A 9,328-nucleotide genomic window follows, 5' to 3' on the forward strand; every position below is an offset into this window, starting at 1 on the left:
TTGGATTGATGAGTGGATTCCAGAGCAGGCTGTTCATGAGAATCATTTGGGGTGCTCTGTAGCCGCAGATTTCTGGACCTGCTCCTACCCCCATTCTGATTGGGGGTGGTGGTGTCTAGAACAGGACCCCACATGCTGTAGGGTTTCCTAGGTCATTCTGATGCCCAAGCCAGTTTAGTAACCACTGGTTAAGATGATTGCTAAGATCTTTTCAAGATTTAAAGGGTGCAAATTGATTTCCTCATCTAAAAAATGGGGGGGCACCTGGGTGGCTCAGCGATTGAGCATCTGCCTTTGGCTCAGTCCGTGATCCCTGGGTCCTCGTATTGAGTTGCATCAGGCTCCCCGCAGGGAGCCTGCTTCTCCCTCTGCCCGTGTCTCTGCCTCTCTTTGTGTTTCTCATGAATAAATAAATAAAATCTTAAAAAAATATGGGAATAACATGAGTGTCTGCCCCACAGAGCTGCTGTGAGGGTGAGATTGAATGATACATGTGCAAGGCTGAAAGCAGCTTCCAGCACAAGCTGGGTCCTCAGTAAATACTATCTCATAAAGTATAGAAATAGGTATTTGCCAGTAGAGTAGAATTGTCAACTTCAAAATTTGTTTGAAACCCACAACTATCATGCCAAATCTTTTCTTGTTTTCATTTTCTTTTCCTGCACATTTCTAGCCTGGGCCATGCCCTTTCTCCTTCTCATGTGTTTGTAATTATTTTCTCTTTAAAATGTTTTCTTATCCCATCCCACCCACATCCCATGCTTGCAGTTGTGTTTCCCCTTACACAGAAATCATGGACCTTTCTCACTCATTTTCTAATTCTCAGGGCAAACTTCCACAAGTATCTCTCCCCCCATGTCCCCGAGATGAAGTGTTTTAGAAAGTCCCTGGCGTTCGAGGCGAGTTTTCTGTAAGTTGCACAGCAAGTTGAACAGGGACTTAGGGTGCTGGATAATGTAGCCTCATGGTCCAGGCCCGATGGACAGAGGGATTGCTGTCGTCCTGGTGAATGTTCATCTTGGTCATGCTTAGCGTCCCGGCTGGTTTTCATTGCATCCTGACTTGGCCAAAGCCAAACATTTTGTGCTGGGCCAGCAGTTGTGAAATATCTAGCAGATCCAGTGGTATTGTGTGTCTATTTTTAGGTGCTGTGTCCTGGGGACCACGGAGAACGGGGGTTCTGTGGTATTTCGCTGCTTCTCCTGGGCCCCGCTGTCGGGAGCTGACCTCATTTTTCACTCATCATCAGTAATTGACTGCAGAGTGAGCTCCGGACTGCTCCAGCACCATCTCAGGCTCTTTCCCAGCGTCCTTCATTACGGAGCTGTGAGTACACAGCCTGGCTTCTTAGACAGAAATTGATTCTGGCTTAAGGCCCTGCTCAGGTGCATTGCTCTGTAGCTGCACAGAATAGGCCAAAGGCCAGTAGAGCCGAACTCCCTGCAGGTCCCTGCTTTTGATGAGCTATTAAGTAAGGAGATAATTAGATTTACAGAGAGTGGGGCTAGGTAAGCTTATTCCAAGGTTTGTTAAAGCCTGCAGAAGACAAGTGATAGAAACTGTGTCTCGGGGAGCCTGGGTGGCTCAGCAGTTTAGCGCTGCCTTCAGCCCAGGGTGTGATCCTGGAGACTCGGGATCGAGTCCCACGTCAGGCTCCCTGCATGGAGCTTGCTTTGCCCTCTGCCTGTGTCTCTCTCTCTCTTTCTCTCTCTCTCTGGGTCTCTCATGAATAAATAAATAAAATCTTAAAAAAAAAAAGAAACTGTGTCTCATTCATTCTCTCTGTTCCCACCTATCTATTCACTAGCACTGTAGCACTTAGCAAATCACATCGCTTCATTGCATGTGAATTTTTCTGCATTTACTAGTAATTATAAACTACTCTGGCTCAGGCACACAGCAGGAGCTCAGACAATATCTGTTGAGTGAATTTTGAATAAGTTACACAGAGACGTGGTCTTATCCACCATTTATTTCCAGTCTCACGTGGGACCTGGACATGGTAGGTGTCCTATCATATTTGAGAATGAGTGAATTTCAGCATCTGTGGCTTTGGAGTTTGGCAGATGTGGTTTCAAATGCTGGGTCTGCAACCATACGGCCGAAATTCATCATTTTCTTCTCCGAGACGCACTTTCCTCATCTGCATAATGAAGATGATAGCATCTACCACACAGAGTTTATCTTGAGGGTGGGATAAGCTAATGTACTAGTTAGTGAGATATTGGTAAAGAGAGCCCCTTGGAGAATCAATGGCATGTCTGGGAGAAAAGAATATAGAGACAGTAAGGCCACAGGGGTGAGGGTAGGAAGAGGGAGTTAGGGGAGAGGGCACGCGAGGGCCAGTGAGGGGTATTCATCTATTTCCTCAGTTGTAATAGTAACCATTTCTGGCAGCCTAGTCCACCATCTTTCTGGATGAGAGACTTAGAGACCTAGTTAGAGAGGCTAGAGAAGGTTCCTGCCTGGCTCCAACAATTAGCCTGGGGCACCTAGGGCCCCTGACTCCACAGAGGGAATTTCTGCTAGAAGTGGTTCTGGGACAGGATGCAAGTCACTTGGGTTCAGTGGCATCTCAGGACATTGGGAGGCTGAGCACAAACCCAAATGCCCTGCCCAGGTCCGGTTGCACTGAGGAGAATGGGTTTTCCGGACTGTGACTTCTCCAAAATTCTTAGCATCTGTCATCAGTTTATACACTTAGTGTTTGAAAAATATTTTAGCATATTTGGCTGATCAAATATTGGTGTGATAACAGGGCTTCTTTCATATTTTGTGTATTCTCAGGAGTGCTAGAAAAAGGGGATAGAGAGGGAAGAGAAGCATGTCACCTGAGAAATATTTTAAAGAATTCCCAATTACCAGACTATAATATAATAAAGGTTACATGTGTATCAGATCTACCAGCCTCTGCTACCCTCTAGATACTGTTAACCTTCTCTGTGGGATTAAGAGCCGATTAAAAAAATCAGAATACAAAGAAGGAGCCCCAAATCCCCAGTTCCAAATCTAAATCCACAGGTCCCCAAATGTTACAGAATCATAATTTCTTGCGTTTGCTTCCACGGCTCTGTTTGATCATCTTGAACCAGCTTTATGTTCTTACTGGATGCCAGGGAGAAACAAGCTCAAATATAAAGATTCTAGAGACTTTCCTCTGTCACCCTGGCTGCCACCCAGCTCTCTGTGCTGGGAAACGTACCGTGTGAGTGAATGGGGGCAGACAAACAGCGGACTGTGGACAATCTGTCCTCACTTGCCAAAATGGAACTTCAGGGGAGCAGTAGGGGCCCTGGTGTGGGGAGCTCTAGTCTGGGAGCCAGGAGACCCAGGTCCTCATCCCTGCTTGCCCACTGGCAAACCTTGTGACTGTGAGCGAGTCACTGAATTAATCCAGGCCTTGGTGTCCTCTTTGCAAAATGAGGTGCTTGAATCAAATCACCCCAAAGTCTTGGCAGTGCATCCTATTATTGTTCCAATTAGTCACTGCCTTTCTCGTAAGAGGATTATCCATCCCCGCCCACTGCCACACAGATTCCAGTTCTTCTTCCACTGATGTTGGAATTGGCCATAAACTTGCTTTGGCCAATGGAGTTTGGGCATATATGATAGGACACCCCTGGGCAGAGGCTTTAAGAGCCACTGTGTGGTTCAGTTACTGTTCTGTCACTTTCTGCCATGAAACTGAGTTAGGAGCTGCTCCCCAGCCTGGACCCTGGAATGAGGAAGATATTTGGCATGCAGCCGCAGGGCCAGAGTCAGCCTGTAGCCAGCAATGTGAGTGACAAGTAAAGTGTTAATTGTAGGCCATTGGAAGCTGGGGCTGTCTAGTGTGGTAGGGCCCCCTCCCCCCAACCCCGGCCCAGGGAAAGTGGATTAGTAGCCTCCAACTTGGAAGTCTGGGTCCTCTTCCCTTCAAGGCAGCGTCATCTTGATCATTCCTCTCTCGGCACATGGCATGCCCACTCTAAAATCAGATCTGCTTGTATTTGTTAGGGCTCTTTTGGTTGCAGTTTCCAGAAAACCCACCTCAGCAGGCATGAGACACAAACAAACAAAGAAACAAACAAAAAAGGAATTTATTAGTCTATTTAATGGGAAAGCCCAGAAGAGATTTGGCCCAGCTTTATCCAGAGGTGCTGTGCTATTATCGGGATCCTACCTCTCTCCATCTCCTGACTCCACTCACCTATCTTTGGCTTTATTCTCAGGCTTTATATGGAGGCAAGATAACTACATTTGCTACCTACTCGAGGCTTAACCCTTCCTGGGTCTAATCCAGCCTAGTAAAGACATTCCTTTACCAGTGGTGCTGGTACTCATCCAAAGATTTACTCCGACTGGACCATCATAGGTGAGTATCTATCCCTGAAACAATCTCTGTACATCAGAGGAATGAAATTATCGTGATGGGCTTACATCTAAATCAATCCCTGTGTGTGATCCTGTGATCTGATTGGCCAGTTCTGGGTCACATGCATTTCTCCCTACCTCTAAGAGTTGTAGAGGGGTGGTTCTCCAAGGGATCTGAGCTGCTCTTGTGAGGAGTAAAAAGGGATGGGTGTTGGCAGAGAAGTCAGCAAATGAGTGGTATATTGGTTATGCCACTTACATGACATTAAAAAAAAAAAAACCTAAAAAAAAAAAAAAAATCCCCAGATTTTGCAGGCTCAAATCCCAACTTTTTTATCTGGCCCTTGCTCACTTTGCTGACCTTATGTCCTTACCCACCTCCAGTGGGAAGGACAATCCTTCCCTCTTGGCCAACTTTGTTCCCTCAGTGGTTAAGAGAGGTGCCTCGAAGAAAAATGAAGACATGTCAGGATACGATTGGGAGAATTGTGGTGTATTTTTGATGTTTTGGTTAATTAACACTTTCAACACATGGGTGAAAAGTTCCATGGTCACACACTCTCATTCGATGATTAGGATCAGGAGCCTGAATTGGGGGGCCTTCTGTGATGGTGAGGCCCAAGCTGAAGGGGCTTCCAGTCACACTTTCAACCTCCAAGCCCCCTGACTTTCCCCACCAAGCAGTTACAGTGTCTGAAAAGTGTGTGTGTTCCCAAATGCTATTTCCTAGCCTTCCCCCTACCCCTGTTCTTTGCCTGCCTTTAAAATTAATTCAGTTTCTTTCTTTCTTCTTTCTTTTTAAAGATTTTATTTATTTATTTGACAGAGAGAGAATGCACAAGCAGGGGAAGTGGTAGAGGGAGAGGGAGAAGCAGGCTCCCACTGGGCATGGAGTCCGATGCAGGGCTCTATCCCAGGACCCCAGGATCATGACCTGAGATGAAGGCAGATGCTTAACTGACCGAGCCACCCAGAGCCCCAAATTCATGCCCTTTAAATTTAAGTAACCAGGTCTTCCAAAGATGGACCTGAATCCTCTAGTCCAGGGGGCTATTAATCTTTTTTTTTCCCCTTGGAATTGATTGAAAAAAATGAATTAGTGATCTAGTTGTATATATGTGCTTCTCTTTGAATGAATTACATAATAAGATCCGGCAGTAAATTTTGATGTAATGATGCACATGGACATTCTTTCAAGGTTTCTGCCACAAATGAAATGTGATATGAGAATATCTGTGATTCCAGTTTGTAACAAGGGCACAGGTACTGCTAATCCCCCTGTGGTTTGTTGCCTATACTCGTAATAGAAAGGCTTGCTTCATTTCAGTTACAGGTTAGTGAAAATCAAGATAGATTTTTTTATCTCATCCAAATTCATGGAGCCCCTTATTTCAATCTACAGACCACAGGTTAGTAAGTCTGCCCTAATCCTTTTTTTTTTTTAATCCTTTTTTTTTTAAAGATTGTATTTATTTATTCATGAAAGACACAGAGAGAGGCAGAGACACAGGAAGTGGGAGAAGCAGGCTCCCTGTGGGGAGCCCGATGTGGGACTCAATCCCAGGACCCCAGGATCACGACCTGAGCCAAAGGCAAATGCTCAACCACTGAGCCACCCGGGAGCCCTAAGTCTGCCCTAATCTGATTTGGATGGCCCTCTCCTCAGACATGGAAACATGCTGTGCGTGTCTCATATCACAACCCTTTGTCCTCTTCTCTCAGAGCTGGACCCGGAGGAGCAGGCCCATAGGGCTGGCTGCCCATCACCCACCCATCCATCATCTACAGGGCGCTGAGGGTGAGGGGGACAGGATGGCAAGGAGGCTGGCAGCCCTTAGCCTCAGCTCCATCTCCAGCCTGATGCAGTGCAGCCCACACTGGCACACTTCACCCTACAAAACTCCCACCCCTCGTACAGAGCAATCTATCATTTTTACATTGATGCTCCCCTGGTTTGACCCTTGCAGGAAGTGCTAGAAGCTTCTTTCTTCAGAGACAGTTTCCACTTTCCCTGTGTTCGTAAGGTATTCCCTGAGGAGCCGAATGCCTGTCTTTCTTTCCTGACGGAGGGATTGCACGGGGAGGGAGGGACTTAATTAGAAGTGAAAGACAGTCAGATTTTTCTTTATTCTCTTTGTTACAAAGGTTTTACCATTCCGAACACGTGCTTAGCTGTGTCTCTCCCTTCCTCTGAAGGAATGGAGTCACCAACTCCTTGACCGTAAATTATCTCAGGACAAGGCCAGGGTCTGTATCCCACTCCCTAGTATACATTAGATATTCAATATTTTTGGAAGAAAAACTTGAACTGAAAAGCAATGGTTAATGAAGGTTAAGATCTCCAGAATGAGAACCTAAAATACCTGATTCTTGCTCAAGCCTAAAGCTTTCATTCGAATTTTCATTCATCACACCAGTCTTTTCTTTTTATTCCTTCTCTTTCTCCCACCCAATGCTATGTCCTGAGTAAGTGGTTTTGTTTTATAGCCAGGCACCAGGAAATGGCGTGGACCGCAGACCTCCCGAATGAACACCTGCTCCCTATATTTTTTGAATAGAAGGGCAAATGCCCTCAATGGAGAGGCTGATCATACATTAATTGAACAACCTCTGAGGGAAGAGAATATTGGCTTTCATATATTTTCTTTTTTTTTTTTTTTTCACCAAAGGGTTAAAAAATAAAAAGCCTGTGCAGCTTGAACACATTTTTACTGCTGGGTCCTTTTATTCAGGCCCCGAGGGCCTCCGGCCCCATCGTGTAGCAATTTGGTTCAGATTTCATTTGGCAACTCTTTTGATGTACCACTTTTGTTCTAGGCAATCTATTGACTTCTTCCTGGAGCCAGCTGGCTCGCCAGGTGATGTGGCTTTAGTTAGAGACTTTGGCTTATTGAGGTTTGGGGATCTGCAGATTGTGGGTGGACTGGATGTCCTAGCAGGTGGTTGGTTTGTCCCTCAAGACATTTAAAAATTTGGGAGCCAGAGGCCTACTTTTAAAAAGTGAGGAAAATTTTAACATACAAAAATCTGGATTTCTGGCCTCTTTTGGAAAATTCTAAGGCCTGGCAATATTGTCTGACATTCCCGTGCCAGGCAGGCGTTGAGTGGTGGCTGTCGCCCCCTTCACATGGACTATGATTCTTCACTGCCCACAGTTACCTTCTGCCCTCACGTTTCAGGCTTCCCTTTGCCGTTAGGACATGGACCAACACTCTTCCCATGGCCCACAGGCCTGCATGGCTTGACTTCCCGCATCTTGTGCTGGGAATAATAATGGCAAATACATACACACAGTGCTAAATGTGTGCCAGGCTCTTTCAATCCTTGGGATAACCCTGGGAAGGAGGTACTATTATTTCCCTTGCTTTGCAGGTGAGGAAAGTAAGGCCCAGAGAAGTCAAGGAACTTGTCTGACAGCACACAGCGGGAAGACTTGGGCTGGGATTCAAACCCAGGGAACCAGCCCCTGGAGACCCTGTACTCCATGTCTTTGCCTTCTGGTCTCACGGTTCCCTCCCTGCATGGGATGGGTTTTTTACAGGTGCTCTTCCCTCCACTTCGGCGCACTTTCTGCCCTTCCCCCAGCCTTCCTCACCCCCAGCTTTCCCCTCTTCCTCTGTCCCAGCTGCAAAGCCGCGTGTACGGGAAGCCTCTCAGTGTCTGAAGGCCCAGAGCTCCCGGCGTTGGTCCCCGTCCCCTCAAGCAGGAGATCCTGCGAGATGAGGATGCCGTGTGTCTGTGCCACCCGGGAGGGTAGCCGCCCGCTGCGCTGGTCGTTGGGCCCCAGGCCCGTGTGACCGAAGAACTGAATCACTCATTTGGTGCACTCTTCATTAGGCCACAGGGGAATTTCACCGCCTCCTGTGGCCTGACTGCCCCTGGGGCACCACTCGGGGTTCGTCTCACCTTGGACTTCTGGCCCCTCGCTCCTGTGGGTTTGGTCTGTCCCTGCCTGGGGCACAGGCCCTGCTCTGCCCGGGACACGCATGATGTGGGTCCCTTCCTAATGTGTCCCTGACCCTGCGGCCGGGGCCCTGTGCCCCAGAGTCTGGCTGAGCTGCCAGCTCCGCAGCCCTTGTGCACCCCCAGATGGGCGAGTAGAGGACCTGGCGGCCGCCTGGCCTGGAGGGGACCATGCAGCAGCCTGGGCTTCGGGGCGCAGCTGCCTCTCCCCAGCCTCGGCCTGTGAGCTCCCGGCCCTGGGGCTCTCACTGGCAGGATGCAAGCCGGATTCTACCTCAGAGGGTTGTTGTGCCCAACCAAGGAGCTACTGTGAGAATAATAAAGATGAGGGTACCTGGGGGCTCCGTCGGTGAAGCGTCTGCCTTCAGCTCTGGGCATGACCTGGCGTCCTGGGATCCAGTCGCGCGTTGGGCGACCTGCTAAGCGGGGCATCTGCTGCTCCCTCTGCCTCGGCCCTTCTGCCCTCCCGGGCTCTCTCTCTCTCTCTCTCTCTCCTCCGCTTGCTGTCTCTCATGCTTGCTCGGTCCCATGCTCTCTCTCTCTCCCACGCTCGCTCTCTCTCTCATGCTCTCCGTTTCTCCAATAAATAAAAAGATGAATACGAGTCTCTGAGAAGCAGTGCGGCCTTAGCACCAGCTTACGTTCTCCTCACGGTTTTGCACGTATTTCGTCTCCAGGTCGCAACGAGCGCTGGGAGGGCGGGGCCCTGGGAGGGCCAGACTGGGGTGCCCGGGAGGGTTGGGGGGACCGGGAGGGCGGGGCCCGGAGGGCTGGGTGACCCAGGCTGCACAGACGGCACAGGGTGGCCGTGTCTGAGCGCACCTGTCTCCCTCCCCAGCACTTGGCTCTGGCATCTGGGAAGGGCCTGGCAGGAGCCCTAGCCTCACCCCTGCCTTCACCACCACCAGCGCCCCCCTCACCCCTCCTCCCCTTGCCTTCAGCCCCCTCTTTACCCCTTCTCCCCCTGCCTTCACACACACACACACACACACACACACCCCGTCACAGCTGT

At 48.9% G+C, this 9,328-nt stretch overlaps 1 long non-coding RNA gene across 1 annotated transcript; it reads left to right on the top strand.

The window, feature by feature from the left end:
- Positions 1 to 3,598: 3,598 nt before the first annotated feature.
- Positions 3,599 to 8,870, top strand: LOC119873764. Its single transcript, XR_005365185.1, has 3 exons — positions 3,599 to 3,777; positions 4,212 to 4,354; positions 7,726 to 8,870. It is a non-coding gene; the product is annotated as an uncharacterized LOC119873764 (long non-coding RNA).
- The last annotated feature ends 458 nt before the right edge of the window (positions 8,871 to 9,328 follow it).

Source organism: Canis lupus, chromosome 10 (genome assembly GCF_011100685.1).
Source record: "Canis lupus familiaris isolate Mischka breed German Shepherd chromosome 10, alternate assembly UU_Cfam_GSD_1.0, whole genome shotgun sequence".
Lineage (NCBI taxonomy): Eukaryota > Metazoa > Chordata > Mammalia > Carnivora > Canidae > Canis > Canis lupus.